The 17824-nt window shown below is 38.5% G+C and overlaps 1 long non-coding RNA gene across 1 annotated transcript in view; it reads right to left on the reverse strand.

Moving 5' to 3' along the window:
• The window catches only part of LOC131581584 (uncharacterized), a 92823-nt gene that overhangs the window by 42565 nt on the left and 32434 nt on the right, over positions 1–17824 (reverse strand). The window contains exon 4 of the long non-coding RNA XR_009278120.1: positions 11142–11218. This is a non-coding gene — a long non-coding RNA (uncharacterized LOC131581584). The remainder of the gene's footprint in view (positions 1–11141; positions 11219–17824) is intronic.

Raw genomic sequence — 17824 nt, forward strand, 5'->3', positions numbered from 1 at the left:
GGGAGACCTCGCAGCAGTAAACCAGGCTGAGGGATCCCAAAGGCACCTACCCCTGTATTCCCATTGCTTCACCTGTCCCCCAGACAGCAGTTCTTCCCTAGTTCCACCAGGCCAGACAGAACTGACAGGTTTTCACCCTTGCACAAAATCACATTCTGAAGGCAATACACGCTATGCAACCTCCAGCAGCCTGGAGTCAGCCCTTTCCCAGGGGTACTTTAACTACTGGGTGCAAAATGTTAAAATGTACACCTGTGCTACCCAAACACTTAGGCATTTAGAGCTAAAACAGCAACATTTGAAACTTGGCAAGAAGTAATAATTTGTAGGGCACAGAACACTGCACTCCATGTCCCCAAACAGCAGCCCACATAAATAAAACCTATACCAAAAACTGGGGCCCTGGTGGAGGTTTTTACAAACAACCTCAAGGAATCTATTTGCAATCCTTGGCTGTCATTTTGTTTCTATCATAAAGAGTATAAAGACTCCTCATAAAGACATTCCTGAAAATGTGAACTTCAGGATCATCTCCTGAACTCTTAGGAAAAAAATAGCTCTATTATCTATCCTTCCACAGGCAATCAACAAAATTGTTGCACATTAAATGCTTTACTGCCTCGTGGCTAAAACTCTTCTTTCTTGCTTTCTTAAGATCCCCACACCACATAAATGGTGTCTATCAGGCAAGTCTTTGAAAACTTTACTTTGAAAAAAGTAACTTCAGTGGCCAAGGCATGGCCATTTCTATTAGCTTTTACTGTTATTTTAGTATCTTTTAATAGACATAATTTGTTAATTGATTATAGAGACCAATGAACAGTTACAGAAACTGTCACTCAACTACTTAGACTTGGTTCTTTGCCATCCTTTGCCAAGAAAAAAGAGAACTGTGATTGAGGAGCAGGGAGTCCTCTAAGAGAGCAGAATTTCTCCATGTATGAAATTACTGGTGTTTCTGCTATGGATCCTACTCATTGTTTTCCTAAAAAAAAATATTTTCCCTTTCTTGCACTAAATCATGCACACACTATGCGACCTGGCCTTCTTTTCAGGGAGCTGACTGCATTTGCATAAACAATAACAGTCTAATGTTTATCAAGTCATTAATTCCTCATGAAAGCATACAGCTGTATAAAGAGCCTTTTTTCCTTAGAAAAAATCAAGTGTAAGTTATTAAAAATGAAAGCAATTGCATGACTGTAGATCTTGGAAATTAAAGATCATCAGGGCTAGCACATAAAACAATCAAAACATGGAAAGTTTATGGAAAGACATTTTTACTTATTTGTTATTTGTTTCTTTCAGTACAAAGGTTATATTTACATATGAATATAATTCTGGATCAGAAATAAAACTTCATCCATTGTATTATTAAGTGGCATTATAAAATAGGAAACCAGTAGAAAATTCTCAAACATGCTTGCCTACAGCTTTGATAACAGTCAGTCTGGGCAAAAAAAATCTACATCTTGTCAGTATCCCCTTCATTATTATATCCTTTATATTCCAAAAACACTACCATGGTAAGTGTCTAAAAGTCCTAAAATATAACAAATACAAAGGCTTTTAACTGTATACAGGTGAAAGTTATAGAACTTTTCCACAAGCTTCACTCAAAATTTTTGATTTCTCCTGCAATTTTACACCCCGGATTTTCATTTTTCTGTTAATTTTAAGTTGTTGGTAAGGGTTGAAAAACAGGTGAAGGCAAACTATGCTTCCCCTACCAATTCCCACTTTACTGTTGAAGGTCCTTATCCCTTGAGTCCCTGGGAGGTTCTCACACACACACGTTTCAAACACTAACACATAAGAGAGACATTACAGAGAGACAGCTTTGGTGTCCATAAGGACAATCAAGTACCTCAGCATACTGACCTGGCATTTCCAAGGCAACAGAGGCAGTTTGGGATGGAATTTGGACCCTGCCAGGAGGAGACTGAGGCTGTAACTCAATCAGTGCATGTCTCCAACATAACAAAAGGCAGGTGGAGTTTAAAGAAACACAGAGCAAAGGCAGAGAAAGCAAATCCTATCCTGGCAGCACCCCAGAAGGATTCAGTGGAATGTGAATAGAGAAATGGCAAGTGGAACTCTCGTTCTTACAGTTCAATAGAAAGGCTTCAAGTATGTGCTAGAGGCATGTATCAACTCCCCACACTGGTTTCAGCTCTTCCTCTTTATCATCACACAATAATATATGCAGTCCAGATTCTGATCCCCTTGCAGGTACTGAATAGCATCCCTGGCTATGTCCATAGAAAGAATTCAGTGTAATACACTTGGAGGTGAATATGCAGCCTCAGTGGATACTACCTTGCTCTCCAAGCATTTAACTTGGTATATAAATACTCTTATTCTGGGATAAGTGCCGCAAACTTTTACTTTGATTTAGCCAAGTTATTCTACAAAGGCTTCTTTTGAGTTTAATGGGGCTGTGCATGGAGGGACACTTTAAAGTCAGGACAGTAGCAGCCAATCCGGTGCAACGAATACCTTGCAATCAAACATATATAACTCAAATTTCCTTGGTCTCCGGACAGTATGGAAAGGTGTAAGATATGTGGAAAACACAGCCTTTTTTCCCTTATTTTATGAAAGGCAGTAAAGCCTCCTCTAACAGCAATGAGCCATTGCCATAAATCTAAATGGAGAAAGTCTGTTCACTGAGCAAAGACAAAACAAGTTACTGTATATCACAGCAGAGGCAGGATCTAAAGATCAAAGGGTAAATACCATTTCCTGCAATGTGTTTTTCCAGGATACAGCTTACTCAGCTCCTAAGCTGTTCTACAGTAGAGGGAAAACAAAAAAAAAAACAAAAAAAAAAAAACAAAAACAAAAACACACACCTGTGAAAGGGTGGGAGAAATGCATGTTTAGGCTCTGGTAGATGAATACCCATATCCCAAAAACAGAGCCATGGTTGTGTAGTAGAAACAGTGTATCTAGTGACATGAAATGACCCCTTTATTGTTATATATATTTACCCTGTAGTTGTCAGTTTGATATATTTTTTTCTCGTATTCAAGGGATCTTTAGGAACCCTTGAAGCTGAACAAATGAGAAGTGTGGCTCTGGACTCTAACTCCTAACTGTATGCCTTGTTTTGCTATGAAGAGCAGTGCTCACTCTTCATGAGTGAGCTCCTGATGGCCTGTGGATAAAGGCCGTCTCACCACGCTATTTGTAGCATGGCATACAGGTCTCTCTTTAGATATAAGAAACATCCTGAAAAACATTATGAGGTACAGAGAAAATCCATCACAAAAAAACAGCTATAAACAGGAAAGTGATTGCAATTTTGCAAGAGCTTTCTGAAAGGCTTCAAATTCCAGCTCTGAAAGTTACCAAAAACTTTCTCTATACAGCATTATATCCTTTACCTGTATTGATAATTCCCTTGCATTACAATGCTGCAAGATTTTCCCCGAGAGATTCTTACAGACTGACTGGAAATATGATGGATTCTCACAAAAATGCTGTGATAGGGAAAGCAACAGAAGTGATCTGGAGTCCTCACACACTGAGCCACTCAGAAACACCTCCCAGTACTGTTGCTCTGAGGGACAAAGATGCTTCTCCCTTGCAAAGGGAAAAGATGGGGTAGGGGTAGATGTGCTGCCACTGTGGGAAGATTAAATGCCAAATTTGACAGTGCTGGCTTGCAGCACACACACACAGCCAGGTGCTACAACAGCTTGAGGCCAGGCAGGCAGACCCTCCTTAGTGCCCACATCAGCAGCATCAGGGGAGAGCCCTGAGCAAGGACTCAGAGGCAGCACATCTTGGGGAGTGCTGAGGAGCCAGGAGGCAAAAGCAATTTTGAATTTCTGTTAGGACTACTAAAACTGTTCTGTCCACCAGATAAGCACAATTCACAATTCTTCTTCGTGAGAAAGAAGATCTCAGCTCAAAGACAGGAGATCAAGCAAATCAATCATGGAAACTGGTGTTACTAACCACTCAGGTAGGCGAGGTCTATAGCCTAAAAAATACACAGAGTCCTGCAAAAGCCAGTCATAGTCTCTCTCAAAAGAAACAATTAAAGCAAACTTGCATTCCTCCTTTTTTATTTTTGTCCCCCCTAGGAGGGAGAAACTGAATCTGCCCTGACCTCCTATCAAACAATCAGAAATGGCACACTCGGCAGCATTGGCCACAATTTAGAAGTCACCATGTAGCCACTTCTCCACCTGACAGAGATATCCATGTGAGCATAGAGAAGATAATTCTTGCCATGTGGCAAGTGTGGGTGAAGTCTAATTTCTTGGTTCTACTTCTTGGTTTGTTTTTACCCAAACCTTAGGTTTTTATTGATTTTTTTGACAACTAGCTTTTGTTCTGGAAGCCAGGAGCAGGTTTGTTTTGCATTCCCCTGACAACCAAAGCTCTATGGGAGGTTTTCCTGACTCAAGAAACAAATTACTTAACTACTTCAGCAAAGGGAGACAGCTTCAGGTATGCCCCAGAGGGAGATATCCCCTAGTTTTGGAAAATGTTTGAGGATAGAATTTTACCCTCATTTGTCAGAGTAGCCAGCAGTGTTAGGGACCCTTTCTTGTCTGTTCTTCACCTTATCAACTGTCCAAACCCTTAGATACATGAGGAAGCTTTCTAGGTGCTCCCCAGAGAGTCCATGCAGCCAGCCAGTGCAGCTACAGGCTGCAGCTCTCCTGCCCCTGTCCTGTGATCACAACAAAGAACAGCAGGTCCCTGCACCACCCCTGCTTTCAGCAGCCCACAAGATGATGAGCCATTTCTTTCTGTCCACATCACACGTCTGCCTCTAGAAGCACAAATGCACCCATCAGACCTTATTGATAATGTTGATGAACTGACTTCACAGTTAGCCTTCTTCTGTCTTCAAGCCACCAATAACTTGTACCAGTATATTTAAATATAATCCATGCAGGAATTCACATTCCTTCTTAGCTTTATAGCAGCTTTCCATCCACCAATTTTTATGCAAAGGTTTTGTTTTAAAGAGTCAAAAATAAATCACAAAAACAGGGAAAAACATGATGAAATTGAAGCTATATTGGAATGACATCAAGTAAATGAAAATTAGTAAAACACAATGACATCGTACATTGACATTAAGATGTCTTTTTAAAAAATCACTGTTACAATCAGTTTTGGCAGTGGTCCTCTGTCTGAAGCCAGTTTCTCCCTGGCTTTATTTTTAGTGTCTTTTCTGAGCATTAAACAATTCAACCAATCACTTAACACTAAGCATGTGAGTAGTCTCACTGAAATGAAAGTTAAATACTTTCTGAATGTGAATTATCCTTAGTTCTCCAAAAGCCATTCAAATTGTATTTAAATGTAGAGAACTTTTAAACCTGCAAAAATCTAAAAGTAAACAATTTACTATCAGAGTTTATAGCAAGCACTTCAACTAGGCAATAATGTTGACAGTCATTGGCTTAGCTCTTTATTTTATAGAGAAAATGTACAGAAAAACTCACTCCATTTACCAATCCTTTGGGAGACTTTCATTACTGGTCTTATATAACAGCAATTGAAGATAGAAACAAAATATTATTTAACAAGGTTTTATATGACAACATAAAGAGTGACTGCTAGCTGAATGTTGATCCAGACATGTTTCTGCAAGGTCACTTCCCTGCCAAAATACACATCCAATAACCATACATAAATTTTATTTTTAATGAATAACCACTAAATGGTAGCATAAACAGAATAAACTGTGGGTAACTGTAGGTTATAATGAATATCTGTTGCAGCAATATTAACCAACACCTCACACAGGCTGACTAAAAGACAGTGTCACCATCACCAGCCTGTTGGTTGGTAGCAAACCAAATTATGTTGGAACACATCAGTGGTTTCCCTTGGTGAGAAATCTACATCCTTGCAACATCAGCTTTCTCACTCTTGAAGCATCCCTCATATTTTTTATTTTCAGACATTTGGCTTTGGAAAGCTTAGAATTTATGAAGGAATAGTCACTGACCTGGAAAGTCACTGTGGCAAGACTGTTCCCTATACCCTGCCCGAAATATAAACATGCTTATGTGGAGGACGTGTGGTCTGAAGTCTGAAATAGGAGTCTGAGATTTAAAAAGTCGGCTACCAACTCTTTGTGTGACCTTGGCCAAGTCTTTCAACACCCTTATCCTTCAGTTCCCGAACTCGTAACTAAGAGAGGGATGCAGAGGGCTTTGTGAAGGTTATTGATTGATCACTGTTTGCAAAGCCTGCTGAGGTGCCACTGGGAAAAAGCTTTAAACTGTATGTGCTTAAAGGATCAATGCATGTTGTTACATTATTATTGAAATAATGGTAAATACAGTGTACCAAAAAAATTAGGCAAAAGGAACAGAAAAACAGTTGCAGACCAGCCCACAAAAGAGGAATATTTGATACGTGATGTCTGATCTCATAGCAGCAAAGAGAGCACAAGAAGACACTTTTCTAAGAAGGGGCCTGATGCCAAGGGCACTCAGCACCACCCAGAATTAGGCACCCTCACTCTTCTCAAGGATTTATTTGGGAGCCACCCATTTAAATCTTCACAGTGGTGACCATTCATGCAATTTTCTTCAAAAAGCTGCCTTGTAATTTTCTTGTTAAAAGATCCTTTTTATTTCTATGCTTTCTTCAGCCACATGTATATTTAGCTAAATTCTGATTTCCCACCCATGCAAATGCAAGGGGCATTTTACACTTTTCTGACACATTTACGACTGTAATTCCTCTAAAATGTCATTCAGCCAAGATTGATTATTTGCTGCATAGTGAGTAGAGGAAAGAAAGAAAGGAGCTGTCAAGCATTCTTGCTTTTTTCTTTGGGGTGGAAAAATAAGCTTATCTTTAGAAAGACAGATCCTTTTATTAAAGGATGAAATGAGCGCTGAACAAATACTATGAGGAATTCCAGTTATGCTGATACTAATAGAAGAAATAGTTAAGATGGCAGAAAAAAACCCTTGTGTGTTCAAAGACTTCAAATGCATTTGTACTAGGTGGGTCTTGACCTGGTAAGACTCCATTAATTTCCTGGGGCTTGCAGTTGCATGTGGTCCCCTTTGCATGATGCACTTAACCCACTGCCTCTCCCCCAAGAACATCACCAGGCCATGTTTTCACTAATTTATTCCATTTCTCAATCTTCCCCTTATGCGTTATAATAATCATTCTTACCTCCCTGTGGCCAGTGAAATTCTCCACTAGAAACTGTTGATAGAATATACTGACATTTGGTTAGTGGTGTAATGTAGAATTATTATATAATCGACATTTGCAACAAGCTGCATAGAATACAAAAGTGCCTTTTCGCAAACATTTCTCTCCCCAAAAAAACTAACAAATAAATCCACCTCTATTCCCCATGACTCAAATATCTGCAGTAACCGTTTAGGCAGATTAACAGGATTCCTTTCATTTTTACTGCTCTAATCCTTGTAAAATATTGGCTAAAAACCAGGTTCTGGTACCTTTATTGACAGCAAATCTCATGGAAATCTGAGAATCTTGAAACTGATTTTGACAACCTGTAAAGGCTATTAAATTAACCAGCAATATCTGTAGATAACAAAACAAAATCCCAACAAATGGTTCAACACCTTTGCCAGCGCTGTTAGAAAGTGTATTACTGTACAGTCACCTACAGTTCAACGTGCATGTTTAGTGGAATTCAACATGGAAAAACTGCTACCCTGTAAAGCAATGTCCAAGTTCCAGCACAGTTCTGAAAGCATCTTTGCCACAGCAGCTCTCAGAGTCAAGCTCCTCCAGCCCCCCTGTTTGCAGCACACCTGACCAGCCCTCACAGCTGCCTTCAATCCCCAAATTAGAACACAGGTGAAGCTTGAGGCACTATAGCAAAACTATTTCAAACATTACAACCTGTGTGGGCTTCAAACACTGCCACTGGTCCCAGAGATGGCTGTTAAAAGTACTAAGGACTAGGAAAAGGCTTTCAAAGGAACAAGGAAAGACATTCACTTTAGAAGGCTATTTTCACTCTACATATTGTTCAATCAAAACAAAAACTTCCCAGCCCCAAGGTGCAGTAAGCATTACACAGAGGAAAAGGAGAAGATACAAAAGCTTAACTCCAAGCTACTTCGAGGTGATTTCATACCAAACTAAGCAAAACAGAGCAATCTCCATGGAAGGGCAGAGTTTATCACAGGCTGTGGTTTGGCCCAGTTGGCTGACATTTTAACTCTACATCTGAGCCTGGAACTTGGCAGATAACATAATCTTCTTTCTCTCCTCTCTGAGGCATCCCATTTTCTTCCTGAGCAAACAGTTTGGCCTAAAGTCTGTTCTGCTATACGGACATGAACTAATTCAACAAGACAAATTACAAAAACAAACAGCTTCAAATTAAAAGGATGATATGAAAACAGCACTAAAGTTGACTCACCACTAATTTTCTCCTCACAAAAAAGTTGTTTCCTGCCCCAGCAACAGAAATAGAGTAGACAAAGCACTACAGAGACACTGTGTAAGAAGAAGAGGAATATTTTAGGTTCAAAGAGGGCTCCTGAGGCACTGTGGGAGACCCCAGGTGGGGCTCATCAGGGCAATCAAGGCTCTCAGACCCCACCCTTTGCAAACTTAGCAGGACTTGAGAAAGCAGGTGTGAAACATGGGCTGAGCCCCACCTTCAGCTCTCCCCTCAGAGATTCCCACCACCCCCAGTTTTAAAACATTTTTTGCCTCTTTTTTCCAACAGCCTTGCAATTAGGCCAAATTTTGTAGACATTGTTTTAAGCCTGGCACTAACACATTAATTTGATGCTGAACACAGAATCAGTTTTAAAAAAAGTGGAAAAGTGGAAAATACCTCTTTGGTTATAAAGTGCATCCCACATCAATGGAGAGTTGTTCCCAAGATCTTCTGTCCTTTGGAACCATTCAGGTCATAAGACTTTCACCAAATCCCTTCTCAAAGTGTTTCCTGATAGCCAACTTCTCTTTTTTTCTTTTCTCAATATCACAAAGGATAAATTTAGTCATAATAATGAACCTTTCAGCCATCCAAAACTCCTCTCTCTTCTTAATATGAGGACCTTTGCAGTATGCTAGACAGTTCACATATCCTCTTTAGTCATTGTTTCCTCATTCAGATATTTCTTTTGGAAAATAAACTTGGCAGAGAGCAGAAGACAGCTCTATTACCATCAAGCCTCCAGTGACTGCAACTGGAAAAAGAAAAGCTCCTTAGTTAAGTACTTCAGTGTGCAAATAACACATTTTGGAGTTCTAGTAATCCCCAGAGTGGTGATTCTCAGAAGCTCTGTACGTGGAAATCTCACTCCAGGACAGCGAAGGAGCTTTAACCAGCTAAGGAATTGAGGAGGAAGATAGTGTTTTCTCAAAACTAGAGCACACGTTGGATCATCTGAAGAGTCTCCTGGCTTCGACATGAAACTACTGTGTGGTCTCCTGTGCCTTTGTTCCCCTATTTATAAAATGTATTTATGGGAATTTGGCTTCATTTTCTCCCCTCTTAGTTTTTCTTATGAGTCTCAGATTTCAGCCTTGGGGCAAGCAAAATTTTGGGGGAAAAAAGGATAGCAGAAAGTCCAAAATGCCTTGATCCCTAAAAGCATCAGCGTATGGATCACATATGCAATTCAAATACTGAAGGAATTAAAAATGTTATCATTCTCACTTGATGAGGAAGAAGTAAAACACTTCCCAAACTCATGGAAGAAGGTCTATCAAAAGTCTGTAGAGAGGTGCTAATATTCCAGTGTTGAATGGGAAGTAAACAGGAGAATGAAAACCTGGCAAATGATGGACTCTTACCTTTCTCTCTCCATCCAGCACATGAGCACTGATGTAAGTGGCTGTGAGTGGAGTATCTCATTTGGAATCACTCCTGGTGCAAATTTCAGCACCACTGTCCTAGGTTGGTATGACACTGACAGACTGGTTTAGGGGAGACAAGAACCAGCATTTAGTTTCCCTAAGGACTAAACATCTCCAGCAACCACAACCCTTACCAGAACTGAAATCCCAGGGTAAATTTTGTACTGAGTTTGCAGCACCCAGCCCTGCTCATTCATCACTCACTACAGACAGCGTGTCTACCAACCACCTCAGTCAGCATCAGTACACAAAACCAGCTGCAGGGTTTTTGTCATGACACAAATTACACAGTGAGATCTGGATGAACTGCAAGAAATTGCAGCTGGATTTTCAAAGCTGCATGGGAAGAAAACCAGAACAACTTTCTGTAAGCCAAAGGGAGATTTCTCCACTCTATATTTTCCAGAGCTAAAAAACTAGAATAGAAACTAGTTTTGACCAAGATGAACGTTATGAGATAAAGGCACAGGGCCATATCATCCACTGCCTCCATTCTGCTTCTTGGGTTCCTGCTCCTGGTCATTCACAGCTGAACATAGATGACAAAATTATTTCAGGAACCAAGAACTCTGTGCCAGAACTGAGTAAGGCAAATTTACCACCCAAGGAGATTGTCCTTGCTCTAGAGAGCATTTCAGAAAAAAAGAATTTTTCCTTGACAGCCTCAGCTCCCAAATAGTTTTGGTTCAGCCAATCTTTTCTAAGCCCAGACACTTGTTTGATTAGAGCAGTATAAGGAAACCTGGCAAATTCATACCTGATGTCCTTACTGACAGTCTTTGTGTGAGTTAAAGCAGTACAGTGCACATAATCTGAGATCCTCTGCAGGACATTTCCTATCACTACTGAACCATCTAATGCCATACAACGAGAGCTAAGTTGGAGCCACGTGCTCAATACAGTCTCCTTAAACACACAACAGTGACTCCTTTTCTTGTGTTATTTTACTACCTTATTTACTGCACCCTGCAAGAGACTAGGCTTAATTTTTCAGGCATACACAATTATAAGGGTGAACTGGACAAAAATCTCTAATCTTTATCTGTTCAGTTCATAAACTATCATGTGAAAACTTAGCAAAAATTTCCTTCTCTACCAAAAAGACTTTCAAGTTTAATTCAACATTGCCTGACCAGCCTGAAATTCAATAGCAGCCCACTATGAAGAACAATTGTAATGCCTCTACCCACACTACACTTGTCAAAAATATTATTATGCCGTAAGTTTATGTTTACACCCAATTATTCATGCAAACAGGAAAAATCACAAAGAGTGTCCCTTACCTTTTGGTAGATTTACAACATGAAATTGAGTTCGTTCTTCAAAGTTATGTGTAGGAAGAAATTCATTTGCCTCTGCTCTGAAATGAAAGCACACATGATTACCAGTCTAATCAATCATGTCTCTTGTTTTTATCTAGTTTGGTGTGGTTTGTGTTTGTGTGATATTCTTTTCATTATAAAGAATTCAGGCTCCCATGTATAGTCAAAACCAGCTCATCAACGCACGAAACAATCAATAGCTTGTGTAAAGAGGCAGCAATGTTATCACTGCTCAGTGACCAGTAACACTGAGTGAACAAGGTGCAGATTCCTACAAATTCCTCCATGAAACTAGCTAGATTTTACAAACATGAAACTACAGTTATAAGATCTTCTGAACTGGTATGTCAGAGAGTTTGCTGAAATTATTCCAGTTCATAGTATGGGGGTTCTTGGCACACAGAACAGGCCATAAGTTTTCTATATACACCTCCCTGTCCTACTATGTGCATAAAAGATGCTCTTATATGTGCCATCAGTACTAAAGGACTATTATATAAATTTTATATAAATATATTTCTACTGCCATTAGTAGAACTATGACAGCAGAAAACAAGCATAACAAAGACAAATCTAGTCCCATATGGGCACATGAGATTTCAAAGAAAATTAGCCTCTCCATCTAGACAAGATAACTGATTCATCCGTAAAGACATTATGTACTGAAAGTAATAATTTTAATGAAGAAAGGAGGAATAAGCCTTTACATTAGAAGTGAAAACAAACAGTAATGAAAGCAGTAAATTGAGCCAATAAAGTCCAGCAAAAACATGAATCATCCAACCTAACAGAAAATATTTGAAAAATACTGAGTGGGAACATGCCACAGAGACCAAGATGAGACAAAGTAAACATGTCATGTAGAACAGATGCTGCAAAACAAGCACAATGGCAAAAATAATTATATGTTAATCAAAGTCTCAAGAGAAAAAAAAAAAACAATATATTGGTAGGCATCAAAACAGCTGCATCTGGTTTTGAACAACAGAATTTGCAAAAACCCCACCTGTAAATCCAGCCATGGAGGAAATGCAGGTACAACCTATGCCAATAATTCCTGTATAGATATCTCTAGCTTGCTGACTGATAGTGTCTAACACAGTTGACTATTTGAATTCATGAATGAAAACATTCACCTATTTGTAAATAATTTCCAGGTACATCTTTTCTGCCAATCTTTGTATCAGAAGGGGACTGATGAACTTCACCTTACCACTCTATACTTCCTAATTAAGCAAACCAAAGTTAGCTGCCTAAGACAGTCAATCTTCAATCTTCAAGTGCTAGAAGAGGTTAGCAATGTTAAACATGCACAACCAAGGGAAAATTCTTGTCCAGTAATAGATGAGACCTAATCCATGAAGCCTGAGTAGTACATATTTAAATCAGGAATTACCACTCAACATGAGTAATGCCTCCAGAAATGGACTCTCAGAAGACAAAAGCATTAGAACAAAGCAAAATATTCCCAGTTCAGTTAAAGAAGTTAACAAGTGTGTATACATATAAATATGCATATTTCATATAAATATGAAATTTCAGAGGGCCTGAAATTTAAAAACACATTCAGATGCTTATAGTTATCTATAAACTATAGTTGTCTATGATTATGAAACACAGAGAAAGTAAAATTGTAGTTCAGCAGGGCTAACTCAGTTTCTTTTATTTCTGGAACCAGAAATTGGACTAGCCTTTAGCACTGATGCCACACTAGAATTTTAACCTGAGGGAAATAAATTCTTATTTCGAGAATTCTGCTGTAATGATTATGTACCCTATACTAAAAATAACAAAGTCCCCACAAACAGAAATACAGAAAACTGAGGTCTGACCCCTCCTACCTGAGAGCCTGAAAAATAATTTCCATCCTAAAACTGTTATAAGAAACAATAATGAAAGAATTGTGATCAAGCAGAAGCAGAATATACACAGTAGAGAATTCCCACCAGGAATTAATGTTCCTCAGAAAGTAGAAATAATTTTTTATTTCTTATTTTTTCTGCTATTAGAATTCAGCCCTCCTCCCTTGTTCAGAAACCACAGAAAAATGTCTTTTGCTCAGCTTTACATTCAGCATGGAAGAGACTCAGCCAATAAACACAGAAAGTCTCAGAGTAAGAATACAGCAGAAGATAACTATGGATGGCTCAGAGGAGGCGGGGGGGAAAAAGGCAAGCATGGTTGTTTTAAAGACTGATTCTGACCTCTAACCATAATGGATTTTGAATACTAATAAGGGTGAAGCTAAGCAATGCACACAGCTGGAGAAACAGCATTATGTGACCATGCTTATGCTCTCTCCACATACATATATACTTAAAGGCACACATACCAATATCTAGAGAAAACATTCACGTGAACAGGATTTCATTAATGTTCTAAGCCATCTTTAGCCAAATTTTCTCCATGTTAACAAAAAAAAAAAAAAAAGAACACAAAAAACAAAGCAAAACAAAGCAACAAAAAAAAAACCAGCAAAGAAGCTGCAAATCTGTCAGAGAAACCTGTAAAAAAACAGAATCAACATAGTAAAACAGCTAACTTTGATGTATTCAAGTGCTTTGCCGAATTAAGGTGGAAGAAAGTGCTTATGGAGATTTCAGCTCTATGCTGCTTCTTTTAAATGTTGTACTTGCAACTGACTGGCATTTGAAACATCAGATCCCTATTCACACATAATATTGTATGTCACCTGGTAAAACACAAATAAAACTAATTAAATGTCATAGCTAATTTATTTAGTCACTTGCTTGCAAGCTAAATGAAAGAACACATCTAGTGCACGAACTTGTACATGAAAAGTCATCCCTCTGCAATAAAACATTTTTTTTAACCTCCTGAGCTGGACCCAGCTGCTTTTCATACATCTATAACAAACTTTGTGCCAAGTGAACTGCTTATATATTTTTCTAAACAAGCCCCACTTTACTTTTTCCAATCAGTCCAGACAGATGGCAAGTAAAGAAAACACTTTAGTGTCAATCTGGTGGAGACTGTCACTGAAGTAATTTTGCCAAGAAAAAACAGACTAAACATTAATGAGGCCAAATAGAGAAGCTTGTTTTACAGGCTGGAGGTACTAGATTTCTCTGGACTTACAGAAGTTCAATAGTAGCTTTAAAGTGCTTGCAAAGAAACACTTCACTTTCCTGCAGCATGTAGCAAACGTATTCTAACTGGGTAGCAATGTTCAGTCCACAGCAGCAAGAATGGGTATTACATTTCTAAAAACATTGGCAAGGAAGCGTTTATTTTCTATTTCTTTTTGTCCTCTTGATGTACACAAAAGTTTTTCCACCCTTGCAATGATTATATTTTCCACTATAAAGAATAAACTTTGTGGAATTTGCCTATTATGTTACCAAGTAAGTAACACTCCTACTGAAAGCCTTTTGAACACTATCTGAAATAATATCACATTGGTGCACAAATATCAATGCCAGCCTAATCTCTCTTGTACCTGCTTTTGTACATGTATCTAATAATGCCAAGAAAAAGGAAAGAAGATTAAAGAAGATCCAAAATAAAAACTCTCTTTGACAAGGTGCTTGTTTTGCCTTGTCAAGACACCGTAAGATTTTTGCCTACAAGACACCATTCAAGTTTGCATTATCTGGTATGCCTTGCACCTGTGATGTAATTCCCTCCAACTGCAGCACTTTCATTGCTTATCACATGCTAAGACCTGACCAGATACAATAATCACCAAAGCAAAATTAGCCTGAGTTCAGCATAAAAATCTGTGATTGCCTCAGGAGGTTTCAGACAGGATGGTTACATCCTTGGCATCCAGGCCTCCTTAGCAATTAAAGGATCAGTTAAGGAAGAAATACAGAGTGCATAATACAGGTTTTAAAACAGTTACTTTAGAAATTCATCACAGGAAAACTGCCATCAGTTATCTTTGTGTACCAAATTTGGGCCTTTTAGAGAAAACAATTTCTTAAGATGCTCAGACACTGTTTTTATTGGAAAGTTTGTGACTGTCTTTCCTATGAAGAGAAAGGGCTGCTTGATAATTTGTAATTCTGTTTAACTCATCTAAACTCCATGAGAAAAGAGGGAGCACAAAGAGACATGCACTAATCACATTAACATTGCCTTCATCAGTAACTGCTGCAGTTGCTCTTGTGTCAGGAGAGACATGTAAAGTATTTTGAACTATCAAGGCAGAATTTTATTGAGGAGTTTCCAATGGTCAGGAAGATCCAAATGTAAAGTGGGCTCACTATATTACATTTCTCACTGCTGTCACCTTTCATTCTTCAGCACTTCTTTTCTAATGCTCTTTCCTCATCTTGTCTTTTTTAATACAATGACCTGTAAGTATTTTCTAAAAATGCCTAGCCATTTGAGGATGAATTGCCAGGTTTCCTTTCCTCTTCTGTCCATCTTAAGCAGTGGCCCTCCACTGTTAAGGAGGACATTGTGTTGGATGGGAAACATCTGGACATACAAGCTGCTGTGTGAGGAGCACTGTGGAGACTGTGGCAATGTCTGCTAGCAGTGTAGATCTTTAGAGAAGAAAAAATATTTTGAAGCCTAAAGATCATTTTGGTGTTGGTTTGCCTTATTTCCCTACAAGAGTATTACGTTTATCAGTGTAATTTCATGCCAAAGCAGATACAAGTCTAAAGAAAAGGATCTAAAGATACACATATAGATAAATAATCAGGGATGAGTTTAAAAGATATATCCAGAAGACAAAGCTTCAAAAGATGCTGTTAACTAGATTGCTTTGTGCTAAGGACATTCAGTAAACAGATTATCTCTAATAAGCTTATCCTGTATTAAAGAGCTAAGGAGTCGATGCTGTGATAAGACGGTTTTCAAAGGCAATGAATTATAGACACACAATCTTATGCAGGGAGCAGAGCAAGCTTTCCCTTCTCCCACAGTGCTGCTCAGTGGCTCCCTGCACACACTCTAAATGCTGATGAACACAGACACACTGGGTAAGTCGTTCTGGGAAAAGCCAACCAAATTAAGTATTAGAAAATTGTCAGGACAGGACAAAAATCTCTCTGCTCTCAAAGCCACCTGTAGAACTTCCAGCACTTTCACAGAGGCATGGAAAGAGCAAATTCAGTGTAAATACTGCCTGAGAGCAGAAATGTTTTCCTGCAGGTATTTCCATCTGGAATAGTGACATAAGTGTTTCACCAAGAAGCCCTCAGACATCAATAATCATGTAAGGACAGTAGCAATAACTGCAAAACTCATCCAAGAATTGCAGTATGGTTTTCCTTTCACTACAATTTTAAAATCAAGAGAATTAAATTATTAGAAGTAAAGGGGAAAAAATTACATGAACAGAAGTTGCCAAGAAGACCAAATAAATTAAATCTATGGTGTTTACAACAGTTTTTTGAACTGCGAAATGCATTAAGACTTGTGTAAATCACGAGTAAGCTCCTAATTTTCATAGTGGAAGAGGTCACACTGTTTCTGGGGCTCTCAAGCATGCAGTTCTTAGAGAAGTCCCTCGACATCTGAATTTGAACTCTGAATACAGAACGCATCATCCAATTTGTTAAAAATGTTTCTACAAGTGCAGTAATAAAATCAGCATTGATACAACATCATTTGCTGCAAGCTTTAAGGAAATCATTCCATCACTTCCAGCACACACCAACACATGGTTGATTTATGAAAAGGCCATGGAGCAAAGAAATTCTCAAACCAGTGAAAAATACATGAAATAATCAGAAGAATGTCTAGCTAATAAAAGAAGATTACAAATGCTGAAAGAGTAGTAGACAGGCACAATAAAGAAAGGAGACTGGTAAACAGAAAGATTTAGGAAAGTTGAGGCAAATTACCCACTAAGAAGTAAATTCTTGAGTCATGTTACAAATCAGCATGTCCTACCAAATCTAAGTAGGAATGTGCCAATTAGCAGAGCAAACATTCCAGTTCTGAGAATATCTGCCTGCAATGGCCTATCTTGGAAGGTGAAAACAGCAGGTTTGAGCTGTGGACTCAGTGACACCAGGGCTCCAGACGATTTTCAGGGTATCTTTTCAGAGTCTGATTAGGCACAAAGCTCTAATGATGGCTGAGAGACTGGCTGTCATGCAAAGTGGTAACAAACAGCCTAGTGTTTCCATAAGTTTTCACTATGTATTTTTCCACCCTCCAGAAAAAGCATGTTTGCTAAACACAAACCGTGTAACCTTGTTGTCGTGGATAATGCATTAATTATACAGTTCTACAATTAGCAGCTTCAACTTAAAAATAAAAAAAAAAGTTCACAGGTTTGCAGGCTGTCACAAGAAAAATCCACAAAGTGTTTCTTTCTGTTTACTTAATTTGCTTGTGAAGTTGCTGTGGAAAGAAAAAAAATAATGATGCATAGAAAAAAAAAATCCTCCAGAGAATCCAGCCATTGATTAAAAAAATGTTAATTAAGAATGCCTTCAGAATTATATCTAATTTTGCATACAGGGAAAAAAAACATCTAAGAGAGAATTAAAGGCAAGTCCCATCATATAGGTGCTTTGGTTTGGATTAAACTGCTAAAAGCCTCAGACTTTAAACACCATAGAAAAAATATACCCTACATATACCAGAGGGAATATTAGCATTGTAGGAAAAAAACTCTATACAATGTGATAGCTTATAATTGTAAAGATAATAAAAAT

Source organism: Poecile atricapillus, chromosome 8, assembly GCF_030490865.1.
Source record: "Poecile atricapillus isolate bPoeAtr1 chromosome 8, bPoeAtr1.hap1, whole genome shotgun sequence".
NCBI classification, from domain to species: Eukaryota; Metazoa; Chordata; class Aves; order Passeriformes; family Paridae; genus Poecile; species Poecile atricapillus.